The sequence below is a fragment of the Athene cunicularia genome (genome assembly GCF_003259725.1).
Source record: "Athene cunicularia isolate RWA chromosome 4 unlocalized genomic scaffold, athCun1 chr4_part2, whole genome shotgun sequence".
Lineage (NCBI taxonomy): Eukaryota > Metazoa > Chordata > Aves > Strigiformes > Strigidae > Athene > Athene cunicularia.
In genome coordinates this window covers 23,314,729-23,334,650 of record NW_020799099.1, presented here as the reverse complement: position 1 = coordinate 23,334,650, position 19,922 = coordinate 23,314,729, and the positions used below count along the sequence as shown (strand labels likewise).

General features: G+C 41.2%; 1 protein-coding gene across 2 annotated transcripts in view; it reads right to left on the bottom strand.

Annotated features, from left to right (window-relative positions):
• Window positions 1-19,922, bottom strand: part of GPRIN3 (GPRIN family member 3) — a 63,940-nt gene that overhangs the window by 12,381 nt on the left and 31,637 nt on the right. Inside the window, exon 1 of one of the 2 annotated variants that reach the window (XM_026847991.1) lies at window positions 2,503-2,570. The exons of the other annotated variant lie outside the window; for it this stretch is intronic. The gene's annotated coding sequence lies outside the window, so the exon portion shown is untranslated. Of the gene's footprint in view, window positions 1-2,502; window positions 2,571-19,922 lie in introns of those variants that run through there. 2 annotated transcript variants of the gene reach the window in all.

Sequence of the window (19,922 nt, the reverse complement as noted above, 5' to 3'; positions counted from 1 at the left end):
CAACAAAACAACACTACAACTTTTCCCTCTTGCTGCTTCTGAGAATGTCAACAAAACCAGAAAGTCTGCATGTTTAATAAAACAAACCAAGAAATTTCCAGGAAATTCCAGCATAAAATTCTGCCTCTCATTCTCTCTTGAAATATCTGAAAATCTGCAAAAGCATAAATAAGACTACCAGCACCTCCAATTACCCTCTATTTAAAAAAAAAAAAAAATTAAGAACAAATATTGAAAAACAGTTAAAAAGCAGCTCCCAAACTAATCAAGCACACCTTCCCCAATTCTGGATTCTCATCAGCCTTCCATTCCTTGAGTCCTCTGAATATTTGCTCTTAACAGTTCTAATCTCATCATATGATTTCTCAGATCATCACAAAAATCATCATACAACTGCAGGGGTTAAGGACACATATAAACATCCGCTGAAGCAGGAATTCAGCCTCCCTCCTCATTTTTCGATCTGAGGAAAAGACTATGGCATGCTCTAACTCGTATCAGACCACTGAATATATAGAACACAGAGCATATTTCTTTAAATTTTAAGCATACACAGGTACTTGCATCCTTCTGATTCTGCACCCAGTGTTTTCTTTTTTCCCAGCTCATTAAGTTGCTCTCTGTAAATGCTGTGACTTCCTCGTTTTAGTGTCGAAGGGTGTTTGTTATTCTGTTTGTGAAAAATCTGCTTCATGGGTTATTTTCTCCTAACTCTCTGTGGGTCTGAAGACTGGCACTACAAATAATTGGACAGTGCAAACCAAGGACATATTCACTGAACTACAAAAGAGGTTGCCTGAAGAGTAAGATAGAAGATACACAATTTCCATCTTTCAGCTTGCTTTGGGATGCTGACAAGAGACAGACTCATATGTTACAATCACAGGGAAGCAAGAGGCAACAGGGGATGCCCACACAGATACCTTGGATACATGTGGTTCCCACAAGTGATGAGGTTGGCATTTCAAGAAGGTGCATGAAATCCTGATTCCCCTTCCACACCTGGGGACCACACACGTTATTGCTGGCCACAACTGCAAACACCGCAGGAACCCATGACAGAGATAGACAGGGAGGCTGACGGCAGAAGCAACAAGTTCAACACCAGGAGGCTGCAGCACCCTCTGTGCAGATCTTATGCAAAGTGGGCAACTGCATGCGGTGGTTTGCTTTTGACTGGCCTCTGCTGATTCAGTTAGCAGAACTGCTATAACACTTCAGCAGACACTGAAAAATACCTATTTACTCCCTCACTATTCAGGTAGCTGATATGAGTTTACTCAGCCCAGACAGACAACGGCCTATTGCCAGACTGCTTTCAGTACAATAAGGTGTATTCTGACCTTTTTTGATGTTAACCTTTCCTATTGCTTCTTGATGCTTTTCTGTTGCCCTTAAACTACAGCACACCTCGACTCTGCTCATCAGTCAAGCCCATCATCATGATATCTGAGCACTTTTGTGGCAGCATCTGGGCTCTCAGTTGTTATGGGCCTGCTCAACTGTATGACCATTTGAGGTCATATTAGTGCACACCTGAAGCCTTGTTTGGCTCTGTCACACCTGCCCTGAGGACAGAAACAAGGCAAGATGCGATAGATGGTATGCATCTTATTTGTGCATTCACTGTTATGTTCCCTTAAACAGCTGGTTGGGTCAGTCATACCCCTCTAGAAGGAGAAGGGAAGACAGCTCAGCTTGACAGACGATGGAACAAATGCTGGAGAGGAAGCTGAGAAGGAGCTGAGATGTGGTAACCCCTGCAGGGAGCATCCAAGCAGGCACCAAGGGTGACAGGAGGGATTTCCCAGGGACTGGAGAGGACCAGGCAGTCTCATGCAGCTCAGGAGCCCCTGTTCTGGCTGCAACCCTGCCTAAGAGCAAGGGCCTGCCTACAAGGACTTGTTATCTTACCTGTTCATTTTTCTTTTCACTATATTAAAAATTGCATTTCTCATTTGTGTGGGGGTTTATCTAAAAAGCTTTTCAATTATTCTTGTTATTTTTGGGGGTAAGGATGCTTGCTTTAAAAAAAATGTCAGACCTACTTGAAATCTCTGGCTCAGCGCATGCAGAGACGTGGATCCTCTGTAGTCGCTTCTTACTGCTGGCCATCAGGAGTTTAAGGATCTTCTGACTCAAAGGGCACTTTAATCACCTTTGGAAATGAATGCACATCTAGCTATGAAATCCCTTTGCATATTTGTCCTATATGAAATGCTGTGGCAACGCACAAATGCATGCCCTGTAAGAAAAGGGTCTTTATTTGTACAAGCCTGCCCACTGGAAGTCTGGGCCACTCATTTCGGTATTAAAGCAAACACCACCAAACAAAACCCTAGAGCCCCTCTTAAAACCCTTCCCAGCACCTGTGCTCGAACCACTTTTTAACCACCCGTGATGCATACTAAATCAGCTGGAACTACCAACTGAACAGCATGAACAGCCCTGAGAAAAACCTGGCTCCTGCCAGGGTTCTCAGGGAGCAGTCTGGCTCTGCACCAGATCTCACAGCCCTTCCTCCTAGATGCTGAGACACAGCCCACACCACCTCACAGGTCTGCTTGCACAGGCATCAAGACATGATGCTGAAAAATGGAAAAGGCAGAGGGAAAAATGGGAAATGAGTCCAAACGGAAAAACAGAGGGTAAGTACTTAAGAAAAATTTCAGACTCTGCTTGTACTTCATTTGTAATGGTAATAATCCAAGGAAAATTGTGTGAAAGATCAAGGGCAAGATGCGCTGCTATTTTTTGCCAAAAAGAGATGGCTGCCAATCAGCCTGACAGCTACTGAAGATTTTATCTAGCAGTGTTTTGTACAAGCTGAAGAAATGTATTTTTCTGGTTGTTGACTCCTCTCATCTGTCATGGGAGCTACACTTTAGAAGGACAAAGCCCATCTTAACCTGCTGCCCACAACCTGCAGATGAGAAAATGGGTTAAAAGCCAGTCCTACCAAATGGCACAGTGGCCTCTGGGTCTAAACCAAAGCAAAGCAAACTGCTTTGCATCTACCTTCATTTTGCTGAGCTTTTGACAAACCTTAAGTACACCCTCCCAAGAGACCACAGTAACCTTACTGTGAATGATAGTCTACTCAACTAGATGCAAAAGTAAATCTGATAAATTTTAAATCCATTTTTAAATGTAATATTTACAATAGTTTCTCCCTGCAGCATGCAGATAGCATTGCTGGATTTTGTTTCTGCAGGTAACTCTTGCATATGTTCTTATTAAAATCTGTGCTCTCTGTGCTGCCTAGACTCTTGTTGAATTCCTAGGAGTCCAGAAAGTGCAGTTGCCAACAGGCTGCAGAAAAGGCTGGCTGAGACTGGATCTCTCTTAAGTACTCTCAGGTACTTGGCAGTGAGAACAAGGGGTCACCTATCTACAGTTTTGGTACTTCAGTGTTTATCCCAGTTTAGAAGCAAGCATCCGGCAGTCCATCCTTAGCATAACCTCAGGATTGCCACAAAAATCAGTACTGGCCTAAGCAGTTTTGGACTGGTATAAAGAGTACACCCAGGCAGTGCTGAACCGGAATGGCATATATTTCTGCTCCAACTTCAGGCTGAATGCTGCGAACCAGTCCAAGTCCCATGGCTACCTGAGTGCAGGAGAGTGCTGACAAGCTCATCCAAGAGGCTAGAGCAGAACCTCATCCCAACACTTAATGTCCCAGAGATGCACGTGCATCTCGGCAGCTGCCCAGGGACGGATATGTGGGAATACTGGCACGGGCTTTTAACAGGCAGGCCCACAACCACAGGTTAATGTAAACTGTGCAGTGACCCAGCCTGATTCAGCTATACTGTCCCGCTGGCTGCAGAATAATAAGATACCCTTCAATTAGAAAGATGTCCATCTAAAAGGAAGGGTGACCACAGCTCTGCTCTGAGATGGGATGTTCTAGACTGTGCCCCATATGTGCCCTGTGAGCAGTGCTTGTCTTGCCCCACCCAGGAGACAAGCAGCAACCACGTCCAGCTCTGGTGCTTGTGTATGGAGCCCTGCAGGGATCCTGTGCCCTGTTAGCCATGTAAATATTCTGTGTGCATGTAAACATCACTCCTGGTTGCATTTTGCTTTTAATCCTGTCAACATTTTATCAGAAGAGCTCATATTATCCTTTTCTGTAGCCTGATGCATACAGCTACTGTGGTCACACCACTGACTTTCACCCAGAGGTTCCCTAGCACAAAAGCTGGGCTGGCTCTGCTGAAGTCACCATCCTGTGGCCACACCCTTCCTCCCACATCATCCTCTCCTCTGCCCCGCACCCCTGTCCTGCCCCTTGACTTTCCCACTTAGGTCATGCTCTGCTGTGCTCCTGAGCACCCTCCCTGCCCACAAAGAGGAGTCTTGGGCAGCAGCATGGGGATGCAGAGACAGACTCTCTCTTTGCATGTGTCCTCTCAGGGTGACAGCACCCAGTAAAAAGGCTTTCTTCGGCGAAGCGTGTAAGTATGCAGAAGTCCCTGCTGAACACTGGGCTTGCTGCAGAACACTGCCAAAAGCCTGTCAGTTTTTCTCCTCCAAGGTGAAAGGGAAGGATAAATTGCTTTATGAAAACAGCCAAATCAAACAACTACACTGACCGGCAGCCAGCTGTAACAGTTGCATAAGCTACAGCAACATTCCCACCTCATATGCTGGGCCACCTTAGAGGGGATGTGACATATGGATGAAACCCACAGGGATATATATTTTGCCCCCTTTTTTTTTTAATTACACATTCTTATGTTTAAGCCTTGTTATTTATCAGTGCATTTTTTAAATTTCAGTAGCTGACACTGAAAATCACTTTTAAGGAAATGCAACCTGACTTCAAGGGTAAGCCGCACGTCAGGAGGAACATCTGTGCACATGCTCTTGACATGTGCACGTGAGAGGAAACCAGACACCTGCTGTCCACATCAGGCAGGTGACCCCATTTCACACAGCTTGCTGAAACATTATTTTTCTTCAACTTATTGAGTAAAACCAAGAAGTGGTGTTTGAGGGATGTGAACAGTAGGGTCATATGGACCTTTCAAACACCACTTCATTGCCTGATGTTGAAAGCAACAGAATTGCCCATCAACTAAGTGGGAAATTAATTCCTTATCTATCCTCTATCATCTTCTGTCCAATAAAAGCATGGTGAAATCTAACCCCTCATTAATGCATTTCATGCAACTGAATGCATTTGAACATCGACAGCTGACAAAAAAAAAAGTCCTATTTTTTGAGAGAACATTTTAACAATAGCCAACAATAAATGCTTTTTCCTACAGAGCAATGTCAACGTGACTTCATTATAAAGCAAAGTGATCTTCTTTAGGGGTGAAAGAATAACACTGGCTTAGTGACCATGCAATTCTTGCTTTCTCTGCTAAGACTTCCAGTCAACTAGCAGCAAGCAGGATGGTGAGGCTTATGTGGACATCCATCTACTGGGAGCTGGACCAAGACCAAACCCACATTTTGTGTGATCGGGAATACATAACTACAGCTGAGTACGTGTGTCTTGGAAAGGGTGGCTCTATGGGTCAAAGTACACGATCTACTTCTAACATGCTTTCAAGATCCTCAAAAGCAAACGTCCTGAATTTCATTATGACCTTTTTCTTAAGAACATTCCCCCAGGGCACTGAATGCAAACACTCATCACATGGCTGAAGCAGCCTCAGTAGTGGTGCTAGCACCTTAGATAATTACGCTTGATTTGCTGCTGAATAACCATATTATTGGTGCTCAGAGAAGTGTGTTGTAGCAGCACTTCTTTTTTTAATCAACCTTGCAAGTAAGGAAATTTTGCCTTGAAAGAGCTGATAGCAGGAGGAATGTATTTTGCATAAGGTAAAACCCAACAATAATGTTTAACTCTCACACACACACTGTCTGAAAAATTAAGTTCTCCTCATATATAATATTATTTTAATGAAGATGCTGGTGTCAGTATTAGAGAAGGGAATAGATCTATACATAACAGGCACCTGGCAAAGGACATATCCATTGTTGTTTACAGGCGTTATCCTAACGGAAAAGAACTACTCCAAATGGCATGTAATTAGAGAAGAAGGATGCAGAGCATAACCAGTCATTACTGTAACAGAAATTTGCTGTAGCATGTTATTAACCTAAGAAAGGCATGATGATGATCTCACCATGTCTGGTCTTGCCTCCTGGCTATCAGAAACACAACTAATGTGAATAAAAAGGCTGTCAGCTGAAACGGCTTTTTTTTTTTTTTTTTCTTTCTTTAAAAAAACCCCAGTTTAAAATATCTTGCCTTCTTCCTGCTGCCATCTCAGCAGTTGCTTCCTGTTTCTTCACATTCTCACTTTGCTCTGCTGCTGTCTGTCATTGACAATAAGAGCAGTAAAAAGAACAAAATAATCTCCTCAGTAAACTGCCTCCTGCTAAACACCTTCTCAAAAAAACACAAGAGGAAGTGCCGTGTGCTGGGCCACTTTTGTCTGATGTATTGAGGCTCTGCAGGAAACCAAAAATGGCTGCAGGTTGGAAGCCTTCGGTGCTCAGAGATAAAATAGGAGCAATTCAGCGGTATCTTTACAACACTGGTAAATGCTCTTTTGAGGGCAATGACTCAAACCTGTACATCCAGCTAAGGACTCTAACCTGTTCACCTCAGTCACGCGAGCTTACGATATGACTTCAGTTACAGGAAAAGCTGTTGTTGTAGTCTTAGACTTTTTCTTTCCTTGAGGCTATGTGCTTTATTTTGTTGAACACTGACCCCGGTGGAATGGGACCAAAGCAGAGACCAGCACTTCATGCATTACTGTTTTTTTAACTGATGATATACTACTGCACGTGGGACATGTGGAAAGCAGTATGTGCTAACCAAGCAGGGACAGAATGACACATCCTAAATATGTCAACGCCAGGAAAAATGACACTTGTCATGTACTGCAGATAATCAGTGTAATCAGTGACACCACTGTTTTTCATATCCAGAAATGATAGAACAGCCTAACCACGTACACAGCACTGCAGCTGTGTAAGGTCTTCCAGCTACTTGACCCTAGTGACAGCAAATGCTAGATAGGAACATGTTGACAAAAAATTACACCTATAAATCACACCATGTCTTCTTCAGTCTCCACCCAGAGTTGACACATAGTGTTGAAAGACACATCTGAGAAACCTCCAAGATGACAGCAACTGCCAACGTGGCAGATCTGATCAGGTAAAATTGAAAGAAACTGTTCGGGCTCTTGACTTGAGAAAAAGGAGGTCCTGACACCGATACCAACTCAGCATTGGTAAAAATCAGCCCCCAAACCTTAGCTCACTAACTTTGAGTCAAATTCCCCATATAGCCAGAGATCTCTTCAGGACAAAGAGAGGCTCTTAAGTTTTCTCCATGCACCACGTGGATGTGCTTGAACAAAGCGACTTCTAGCTTTCCCTGGGTGAAGAAGCCAACTCAGTCACCAAGTCACTCTCTCAACACCTTCGCCTTCCTGCAGCAAAGAAAAACACGAACAGCTGTGCTGTACAACAGCTTATTTTAGGAACAACTTGTTATTTGCAGTCTATCCCATAGGTGTCTGATGGTAATAGCTTTTCAGAATTGCCCTTGCAGGCAGCCCAGGGGTGTAAAAATCTCTCATGCTAACAATCACAGGAACCATTGTCCTTTCTATTAGAACTGTCTCCTAACAATAGCTTATTCAAAACATGTATTTTTATCCTTAGATTCAATGTGCTTCTATCCTTCCAGCCCCAATAAGGTGGACTAAGGTACCCAGCTGCCTGCAGCTTTTTGTACTTGTTTTAAAATGGGATTTTCACAGGTTTAAGAATAATTACATTCTCTGCCTCTGAATTCTGGAAAAATCACCGCGCTCATAAACCAAATCCTTATTTAACGTCTGAGACTTGGGAAGTCCCATCTGTGTCAGAACCAAACTAAAATCAGAAATACTTCCTTGGGGCAGCAAATATTTAAGAGATAGAGGTGTAAAATCTGGAAACTAGTGCAGTAAAGCATGCTGGAAACAGAGACCCATCAATGTCTTATTTTGTAAAGCCTGTAAAAGCTAATAATAATATTAGAAGTCAATTACTGCAGTTGTCATAAGCCAAAGCTTTGCCTATTGAGATACAGCACAGCCTTATCCATACCCTGGACCTCTGCCTTATCCATACCAGACACGTGGTCTGTATCCTGGAACTTTTTAAGGCCATGATGTCTTATACCAGCTAGTACGATATCCCTACTCCTGTCAAGAGCTGGGATCTTCCAGAGCTACAGTTCAAAGTTTATACCAGGCTGAATGCTGGTCACACCTTCTCCTCATTTCTTCTACATTTAAACCAGGAATATTTCCATTTATCAGGTGACTGAAGCAACGCACACTGTGATGGAGGCACTGGTAAAAGACATTAATTTTTGACTTGAAGCATTGTCCCTCAGGATGATTGCCAAATTGGTTAATGGGTATAATTAGAATTCATTAAAACGCCAGCTCAAACGAGATGTATCACATCTGGGTTTAACAAACTCTCAGGTTTACTGAAGCTGGCTGACTCAGCCACCTGGCCAAGCCCAAACCAGACAGCCCCATGGGCAGCATGACTGGCACTCACCATGGCAGCTATCCCTCCTGGTTACCTTCAAGTATGGTGAAGCTACAAGCTTTTCAAGCTACCGGCAGCTGCTTCATGGCACAAAAGCAAAACATGGCACCAAACATTAAAAAAAAAAAAAATAAAAAATGCGGCAGCCCCAAGCAATTACTGCGTTTATTGTCTAATACCCAGCTCCTCGCATGAAGCTGTGTTCCTTTTTACTGCTTTCTGGAGCAGTTTTAGCTGTCCTTGCTCAAACTGCCAGCATATTTAACTTGAAAATCTTAGAAGTGAGCTGAGGTCAGGCTGTACCTTGCTAGAGCACAGCTGTGAGTGAGCAGGGCTCTGCAATAGCTTTGTCCTTGTTTCTAAGTCAGCTCGAGTGGAAGCTGGCAGGGCGTGAAAAAGGATCATTCACAATTTAAGTCTTAATTACTGGACTCCTTTAACATAGATGCCTCGTGCACAGAGGCATACTTGGAGAAGTGAGAAAACGCATAACAACCTTAGAGCCTGTATGAAAATCCAGACAAGATTGTTTATTTCCACACAGGACCTTCTTGAAGATAAGCGCTAGATACTTCAACCAGTCATCTGACAGCTGTGGATGCATGGTAGGCCTCCTACCACAACTTATTTTTATTGACATCCTATTTATGGATACAATTTTTATTACCACAAACTATGCACACATACATGACTGCAGACAGGCATACATATATAGATAAAACTTGATATATACTAACATAAATATAGTCATCTAGTCTAATCTGGGTGATTAAAGCTAGGTGCTGAAATAAAAGAAATTTGATTCTCAAAAGTGCTGAATAATCAGAAATACCAGCAGAAGTCAACAGTTGCTCAATATTTTTGAAAATACAATTTCTTTTGTTCCTGTTCTTATACAAGAAATACCAGAAGGCCCTAACATATTGTTGCCATTTCACTGGATGCTAAAGGTGAGCATAGAGATATTAAACATTCATAGCTTAAGGAAGCAAGATACAGAGCAGAGGTGGGAGATGGTACTTTTTCTGCCTTTTCTTTAGAAGCTAACACAGATCACAATCACGTAGAAAACTATGCAACAGTCAGTGTCTCATGCCAGTGATTTAACTACAGAACACCCTTCTCCTACATCTCATCATCTACCGCTAAAAACTCTCTGCAATCACAAGCATAGGAATCTGGCTTTAGAGATTCACCTCTGAAACATTATCAAAAAAATACTCCAAGGGGTGTCTCCCCTTGCTGGATTATTGCCATACAGCAAATCGTGAATCTATAAAGAGGCGAAGCAGACTGGTACCTCTATTAAAGCACAAGCTAGAAAACCAAAGTAGTGTACAGAACATGCTGTTACCAGCATTTCTGAAGAAAAAAACCTCAAACCCATAAAACCCAAGAAGAACCACCTTAAAGCTGAACAAGCAAAGGATGTTACTGACCTAGGAAGGATATTCACCATGAAAAGTACTTGCAACCACTGCAGATACGTAAGTGCTCATATAAGGAGGCAAGTGCTTTTGGAAAAGGCTCTGTTAATGCTCTTCAGAAAGCTGGGGCAGGGCATGGGATCAGATGGGGTATGAACATTTGACAACAGAGAACATCCAGTGTGAACAGGGCAGCAGGCAACGAGATACTGAGCAAATGACTCTACTTGATTATCTTTTTATCTTCTCACAGGTGAGCTGGTTCTTTTGCCGAGAGCAAGGCTGGCAGCTTGTTCTGAATGACCCTGACTATAAGCTTTGAATGCTTGAGGAAGGGGATTCAAAGCAGACTAAGAATGAATGAAATAAGTATGTGGATAGAGAGGCAGATTGGACCAGAAGATGAAGTAAGTTCAGGTTATAGAGCCAGGAAATTTATCGGGTATTCCTTGTATAACCATATTATCAAAAACTCAGGCCCCGCTCCAAGAAACTTGGCTGTCACTAAGATGAGGAGCCTGCACCTTCCCTTCCATCCCTGCTCAGCTGCTGGTCAGCACAGTCCAGATAATCACTATAGCTTGATCCTCACTACCTCAGCTCTCTTCACTCTGCTCCCTCATCTATTTACTAATAACTCTAAACCACAGGCTTGGGCAGCCACAGGAAAACTGTTGGGCTTGTTCTGTTCCAAGTCAACAGAAGAAAACCATTTTTGCAAATGCAGACTGCCTTGGGAGGTGGTTCAGGAGAGCCAGATGTTTGGTTAGCACTGCAGATGGGCAGGAAAATCCCACATCACCACTTCCAAACTCTCACCCTTTCTTTACCCAGGAGGACAGAAAACATGTTATTTTCCCCTAGTGTGAGGGGGGGCTTTGCCCTTTACTTTAAGGGTAAAGTCACAACCCCTGGAAATTCATTAGCATCCTGGTCTCTCTGGACAGCCACTAGAGAAAGATGCTCAGCTGTTGAATTTCAAGGTTAGCATATGCCTCAGTCCTAAGTTTTTCCCACAACATTGGAGCATGAGACTAAATGCTGATCCCAGGAACACCATCCTTCTCCCACATGAACTCAATGACTTTATTCCATTTATGAGGCTGACCTATCTCTACAACTGTTGAATGAATTCTGGCCTAGTAAGAAAGCAGGAGGAGGTAAGAGGTGAAGGGGAGAGCCGGTCTTTCAGAGAAAAGAGGACATGCAGGAGAAAGTAAGTTGGTTGGTCCATGTGATACAAAAATTTGTTGGCCCTTTGCCTCCTGGACCTAGGCTTGAATGCTCTTCCAGCACTGATTCCCCATCTGTCTCTTACTCCATGCTCCCTGCCAGACCATTTCACAGCTTCATATAGCTCAAGGCCAGAAAACTGTTCATAAGAAATGCACATTTTTAAATTATGTTTTGCACCATGGTATAGCAGCATTTTGAAAGACAGTTTTAACACTGCTTATATATTTGTGATGGTGACCGAGTTCATACCTCTTGCTACCTCATGTTGCACGCTCAACTTGAATGTCATAAGCATTGCTCTGTCCCTCTAAGCATCTGATGGGTCTTTTTTCCCATTTCCCAATATTTTTTTGTAGTCAGTTAGGTCTTTTTCAGAGGGTGACTAACAGCAAACACTATTCAAAAAGCTGTTTTCTGACTACACAGAAAGTATTTTTCTATGTATAGGGACACAAGAAACAAAAAAAGGAAAGCAAATAGACTTAACTAAAAAAGCACCTATGTACAGGAAAGCCCATTTTCCCAACAAGTGTCCCCTTCTCAGTCACAAACAGGAAACCCTCTCTCAAGAAAGGTAGAATTAGTCATTAAGTATATATGACTGATTAACCATTTCAACAGTCAGCAGTGAAGAATTTCAAATCAAGACTAGGTGACTACAGATTTATCCCAGTTAAATTCTGGTAATGGAGCTCTGCTCAGGAACCAATGGATTAAATTCCACATGCAACACATACAGTCAGTCTTCAAGAGGGGCAGGAGAGATAGAATGCTACTGCATTAATTCAAGGGATAATATAGATTTTCACATGCATTTTTTCTTCAAAATGCTCTCCAAAACTAAGCTAACAGGTCCACTCCAAAACACATTAAACTGTATTTCTAACTCCACTGTGCAAAAGCTTAGCAAGAGCCACTGTACGATCTGCTAGGAAACAGGTACTTTTACATTCCTCTTTCCATTCAAGATATGAGAAGTTGAATCATTAGCCACCCAGAAAAAAGGTTCTAAGAAGCATAAGGAAAACTGCATAAAAGTGATCAGAAAACTCCTTTCTGCAGTCAGATACAGAACTGAGAAGATCATGACAAGACCTATTCAGTGTCGTCTTCTCTCCAGATTGTCTACCACTCTGGTCTTTCTTAAATTCAATTATGGGAAGCTATTGCAACAAGCCACTGCATAGAAAACTTTGGGCTTGAAACCTCCTGCACAGTGCACTGCATCCATGCAAAGCACATTGGAGATGGGTTCCAGATTTTCAGAAGCCCTGGTACAATCAAACTTTTAAGTTTTGGGAGTTCATTATCATCATTATCAGCTGTTTAGGGTGGTGACATTGCTCTGTACAAGTCAGGAGCATTGCAAGACCATCAATAATAACCGTAGAGGACAAGGATTTCAAAGGGCATGCTACTGGCTGGCTGAAGTACCATGACTAAATATTCTGTCCATTCATCTGTACCTCATCTGACCTAAAATCATTCTGAATCAGCTGCCTAAAACAGAGTGGCTGAAAGGATGATATTGTTTGGTTTCATGTCAGAATGGCAACTATAGTGTTTGGAATAGTTTCATATCAATTTAATAATCTCTGGTTAGATACCTCTGGTAAAAGACTAAATTTATACCTCGTAAAACTACAGCAGCTCTATTAATGGGGTGTGCATCAAAGAAATTACAGCCTTTAACTGTAGGGTCAAATTTCACCTATCTAATTTTTTTTTTCTGAGCAGCAAGCTAGCTACTGATCCTGATTTTACAGTAACAGGTGTGGCTTTGATTGCCAGCTAGTTTAATTCATGTGGTGGGTAAAGACTAATTTGATTGCTGAATTATAAATCACATTGAAAAAGAAGAAAAGTTTCAACAGACAAAATATGAGACAAACAGAGGCTAAGTAGGTGGGCTTCATTAGTCACCAAAAGGCAGGCTCTGCTACTGGAGAAGCAACAACACATGGGTTGTCTTGGAGCATCCGTACAGATGGAACTGATGAGTAACAGCAAATAACACTTGTTACACAGCTCACTATTTGGGATCACAGTATTAGAAGTGCAATGTAATTGAAGCTTGCTTTCTTGGTAGATACTTAACAAAACTATTATTAGCTTTGTCCTCCTTTTACTTGATTTTCTTCTCCTAAGGCTTTTTGAGGAGTGTCTCAAACAGACATTGTGTGGGCTCTCTCCCCATCATCTGTGTGTTTGGGTTGGCTGCTGCTAGGAACGTCTGCTCACATTCCTGCAGGCATGTTGATCTGGATATAGCAGACATATACGAATACCCTGCATGCAGGAACCTAGCTGAAAAAAACGTGTGTGCTATCTTATTAATACATTTACTCCACTCATTTTTTTGTTAGGGAGCCAGTGTGAGTGTGCTTAATGTCCATCTCTTTGGCAAGCCTCCCACCACCTTCCTGCCTCCTCCAGCATGGAAAACTAATTCTAAAATAGGTAATTTTATTATGAAAATACATTTTCCAAGCAATATTCCCTTGAGGCCCTTCATATTAAGGGCATCTTTCGAACTGGATAGATACTGTTCTGCTGTTTCCCAATATCAGCTGCACATGTTTTTTGTGATAATGGACAAGCATTGTCCAGCTGGAAGCAACTCTCAAAATAGACCATTTAATACAAGAGTATTTCTGAGGGAAGGCTCCCCAGGCCTTATGATAGAATATTATCTGCTTTTATTGCACTGTGGATGATGTAAAATGCCCCCATGGCTTGAGGTTAGAATTGCACTCTTTGAAGTGTACAGTGAATCCAGCCAGGATGTAAAAACCCCTCTCCACACCAAAGGGAAGACCACCTCTCTGTTGAGTTTCCGTGCTTGCTAAACGGAGGAGGAAACTGCTTGCCCCTTCCATTTCTTTAGTATCAAGCCAGTCGAGACTTAAACAGTCAATAAAGGCTGGATTAATTCATAAGTGTCAAAAGCACAGGCAGCTAAATTAATGAAGTCAATCCTTCTGTAATACCCACTTGTTAAAACTTTCCTCTGCATCTCTTGATGGAGCTCACTTCTCAGGAAATGAACAGCTTTTATTCTTCAGTCACAGTTTGCAGTGCATCCTCATGCATTTCTAGCATCATTAGCACATGGCCAAAGCTACAGTCTGAATTTAGCCCCGTGAACCCTATGTTCTCAGGCATGAGATAAACAGCACAGATTCTGCACAGTCCTGACCTGAAGTCACCCCATGCAGGTATGGGTCTTCCAAGTCTATTCAGCCCTTGGCTGAGGTAGATGAAAGCACATTTGCAATTAGTAGTGCTCACGCTTATGGCATGAACAGGTTTACTTGAAGGACCAGACAGCAGGCAAGTGTCCGAAAACCTGGTCACTTTATTCTGCTGTACCACAGACTGGGGTGACCATTTGAAATATCACTTACTCCTTCTGTGAAAATGCCTTTGGTGCTGCAACTAAGAACTGTCAAATGTTACCAGAGTTGCATATGTAATTGGGATACCTGTCCCTACACACTTGATGGAAACTGGTATTTTTTTTTTCAGAGTAATGAAATGCGGAATCTTGTAAAGCTACTTCTTAGCTTGAGCACAAATCTGGATTCTCATAAACTTATGCAGACTTTCATAACCTGTTTACTGGCTTTTAACAGATACAGATACTTAATTATTAACCTCAAGGAGAAGATTAACATTTTCTTTTAATAAATACGGAGATGCCATGGTGTGCTGCAGTATTACAAAAACTTCAGCACTTGTGAAATACCAGCCTTTCAGGGTGGAATAATTCTGTCATCTTGTTTCCACACAGCTCTTCTCAGAGTATCATCTTTCTGACAAATATTTTATCGCATTACTTCTACCCCTTCCTACCGCCCCCCCCCCAGCATGCTTATTATATTTTATCATTTCCCTAATGATTCATCTCTAAAGCTAAGTCTTTCAACTGTGTGAAGTTTTTAGTGAAACGGATGTTTCAGAGGAATGAGAGTGACACTAATGATAGGGACCCTTTAGTTTTTTAAATACTAAGGACTGATTATCCTTCAGCATTTTCTAGCCTAAGGGCTAGCTAACTCCCCAACAGTCAGACTGCTTCTAGGAGAGCCGAGCTGGGAAGACTTATAGGACTTTTACACCTCTCCGCTTTCTGAAGTTGGGACCTGGTGATATCTAGTTTGTTCTGCAGTGCTCAAAGGACATCCTAAAAGCTGCTTTAAATCATAGCTCCAGTAGTCTAAGAAAATGGGTACTCGTGAAAATGTAACAGTACCCTGTCCACATCATCTTCTTTGCTAGAAGATTTCCTGAGCACTTGGCAGACACACTACTTTTTGGACTTAGATCCCACTGGCAACATACCAGTAAAGCACCAGTCCTTGGACTTCAAAATGTTTCTTTACTAAGGCAAAATGACTGCCCAAGAGTAGAAAACTTTCAGTCAGTTGGTTTTAGGTTAAGGGGCTCTGCTCACCCCTAAGCTGACAGACACCACGTTTCCCTGGTACCAGAGAAACCACACTCCAGCTCCACCCTCTACCAATAGGAACACTCATCTCTTCCCAAAAACATGTAAAATCAGATTAGTCTACTGTTCTCCTTTTCTGTTCCACTCAGGAAAGGAAAAATCCATCCATCTGAAACTTATGTGCAACCACATAACTATTTTTATTGGTTTTGCACACAAATTAATTGACTCCTGTTTATGCAAACTTAAGGTAACATCAGATCCTTCATTATCCTGTGTTGGAAATACTTGCTGTTTCCATGATAATACCTTGGCTGATTTTCTCAGATTTCTAGTGATTTTTCCATGGGGCAGCAGGTCTAGCCTTGCGTGTAAAAAAGAGGTCTGGAGCTACTGCAAAATTTCTCAATTAAGTCTTCCCTGAATTCAATGTCTGCATTTGAAAGAAGCCATTGCTTTTTATAGTATCCTTTTAAGATTAGTCATAATGTGGCATAGTATTCATGTCCTCTATTTAACTTGCTGTCTTTTTTCATGAAGAGCGGTAAAAATAATTGCACTGCACCTTGTTTCATTTTGCTCTTTTTTTTTTTTTTTTTTTTTTTTTTTTTTTTTTTTTTTTTTTTTTTTTTTTTTTTTTTTTTTAGAGTTTTTCACCACTAGAATGCAATCTGGGATCCTGATCACAGTAACCAGTATTTGTTCAGCTTTCTCCAAAAGTAAAAGGAAACCACATATGCATATAGAAAGCCATCCTGTTCTTCAGGACAAAACACCCACTGGTGATAATTGCATGATGCTTGTGAAAAGCTGACAATATTAATTACCATCACTGGGCTACAGCAGAATCTCAAGATACAGGTGTCAGAGACTTCAAGCAAACACTGATTACTTTTCAAGATTTTTAGAAACACCTGGTGCATTTAGCAAGAAAAAAAAAAAAGGCAAATAATAAAGGTCTGCCTTTCCAAAGCTGATTGTTTGGTCACTACTTTCTGCCTATGATTGGTACATTGTTTTTTCAGACAATAAGGATACATTATTTCTGATTGCAGGTTCTTTTCCCTGTGCGTTACTTCAGTCCTAATCTATGTTTCAGTTGAACAAATACACAGTTGTAGCTAACTAAACTACAAAGGTAGCTTTGTTAGCTCTTGCCAGACTTTGCTAGAGTACCAGCCCTTCAGGAAACACTGCACTTCCCCCCCCCTTATGTGTGTGTGCATTAATGTATAGACACACAAGGGAGAGTGCATGTTATTACTATGTGACTACCATCAATTCATAGACAATAAACAATTATTTTAAACTTTGCAAGGATGCTGCTTCCTGGATCAGAAGTTCACCAGACCACAAAGAAGATTCCCATCTAGAAATATGCTTCATATCTATTTTATCATAGTGGAGTATGTTTCCTTAGTAGTGACTATGAGGGTTGCCTGAGAGGGAGACAAGAAATATCTCAGCTCAGAATACACTCTTCTTATGATCCTATTGTAAAAAACTTCTTCTCCACTCCCTCAGCGGAATATTTTCATCTCCAAAGCTAAACAACTAACTTTTCAAAAATGAATTGTTATCATTTGCCAAGTGATACAAGCTTTGAGTCTATGTTAGATACAGATATTAATAGTATGTAGAGATGCTAATAGTACAGATACTAATGATTTAACAAGGCACTGGGCTGGCCGTTTGTGTCCCCCTCGATTAACTCCTTCTTGTCCTTCTAAGAGAACTACTTTCAGAGGGAAGAGAGCAGGCAAGGAAGGGAGCAAACTCAACTCTAATTACCATGTTTTAGCAATGTATAATAAATAAAATGAACAACAAAAGTAATGAACAACAAAAGTAATGAGTGTTGCTAACAATTACAACCACAGATATAATTGACACAGACTCTTGTTTCTGGATCCTTCAGAAAAGTAACAGAATCTCCCTGGATGTCTGTTTGATATCTGCTGTGGTAATAGTTTCCATGTATCATAGTTAGAGATGGGGGGATAAAAGAATAATTCAATCTGTCCTCTGTGGACACATCTGTAGCACTCCAATAGAAGCATTTACAGTAATTCATTGTAATATTTGTGATTGTTGGCATTCTTCCCTCCACTTAATTATTTTCCCTCAAGTACACGTGTCCACTGCTGACAGAGGACGAACTGAGGCAAAATGATAGTGCACTGGTTTCTAGTTGTTACTCCTTTGGTCTCCACCTTTCTCTTTGCCTTGCTCCCCCACACCCTGCATGGAGCTGCAAGTGTTGGCGTGGTGCTTTTTCCCTATTTACTCAGCAGTGTGCCAACACCTCTGCCCTTTTGCATCTGCTGCCAATTTACAAACGCGAACTCTTAGCTATGGCTTCCAAGAAATGCATCGCTCAACTTACTAAGTAACTGATCATCTGTGATTAAATTTTTAATCAGTACAAGTCTTTGTTTCTATAGAACTGTTACTGAGTTCAAGGTCCATGTATATAATAAAACAGATATATGTAGCCCTTTTCTGTGTTTACTATTTGCAAAAGTAAACTGTGCTCAGATACATTATAAAATGAGCTTTTCCTACTGAAAGGTGATTTAATTTCATTGAGAGTATATCCAGAACTTGTTTCCCCCAGTAAACATTACCAATCTTTATTTTGTTCTAACTCTCAAGAAAGGGATGTTTACTTAAATGATCCAATGTATAAGAACAAATATGGGATCAGTTTAGACATCCTCTCACATAATACTGAAACTTATAATTAGGGCAACCAGTCTGTATCCAAGGTTAACAAAGAAACAATCCCGGCTGACTTTTGTTACATTTCTCATCTTCCATAATAATATCAAAGTACCACCAGTAACAAGGCAACTAATTTTTAAGAGTTTTGCACAAATAAATGAGTTCATGACCCTGTAGAACAGGTATGAAAGATCTGTCAGCTATGAAGTCGTTACATGCCATTAGATAATATCAGCTCTTAATCCAGAATTGCGTTTAAATCCATAAAGGCAACAGATTCTGCCTATACCCCATCTCTGCCTTTAACGTATGAGTTATAAATTAAGAAATGATGCACAGCTACAAGCAAAGTCATACAAGTTACAAAATTTTGCTCTGTCTGTAGCTGTAAGACTACTAGCAGCTTGCTTTTACTCCTACATCAATGACGATTTCACAAACAGGATGTTGTTCTTAATATAATCAGTTTCTCCTTAGCTGTGACTGCATCTGATGGAGGCGGTTTATGTCATTAAAAATAAAGGTGGCAGTAACAGTTGTAGGACTCAAATCTGACAAATTTTACTACTGCAAACATATTTTGCTAATGAAATCTGCCTAACTCTAACCTAGCACTTGCTGGACTGTCTTCAGCTGACACTGTAAATTTGAGACTCATAAAAACACTATCTTTTGTGTGTCCTGGCCTTGTAGGATTAATTAACAGTTTAATGCTAACACTGTTCTTAATGCTGGGCTGACCCTGGATGGGCATCATGACTCAAGAATGTATAAGTTTTGGGACCAGTCGCAGTATGAAAACATATGCATGCTCTTCTGACTGCAAAAGGAGCTGAAGAGAAGATGCAACCTTGAGAAGGGAAAGCTTATGTTGAAAAAACTCAGAGAAATTAGCCCAGTTTGGAAGAAGAGAAGCTGAGTTTGAATGGATGAGGGAAGACACCTCCCAGGTAGTAAAATTTCATATTGGGGGAAGATATAAAATTATATAAACATTTGACAAACAATTCCTAAGATGCTGACACAAGCCTGTAGAAAATTCATTGTAGTTCTAGAGCTCATAGGGTTACTCTATTCAATCAGATGTGATATCTGAGCTCAGTAATGTTTTTCAGATCTTTTAAGGGTCTGTCACTGTTTATACTTAGTGCAATCTTTTGTACAGAAGTATTTTCAGGGACTTGAAAAGGAAAAAAAAAATCCTTGTGAAATTTCAAGAAAGCTCTTTGTCCTGACATTTAAGTCATTACACAATCAGAACACACTTTTTCTTAATTTTAACACTATGAAGACAGTTAAGTCATTCTAAAGGGTGAAACCTGCTATCTTCATTCATGCAAACAAATCTTGCAAGAACCATCACCTCACTTCCTGGGATGGTCTGAATGTACAGGTAAGATCTTTAATTTTTGGACCTTTCTTACATCACCATCCCTCAGTGTACATTAAGCTGTCAGGCAGGGAAAGTCAAGGTGGTTCCATTTCCCTCC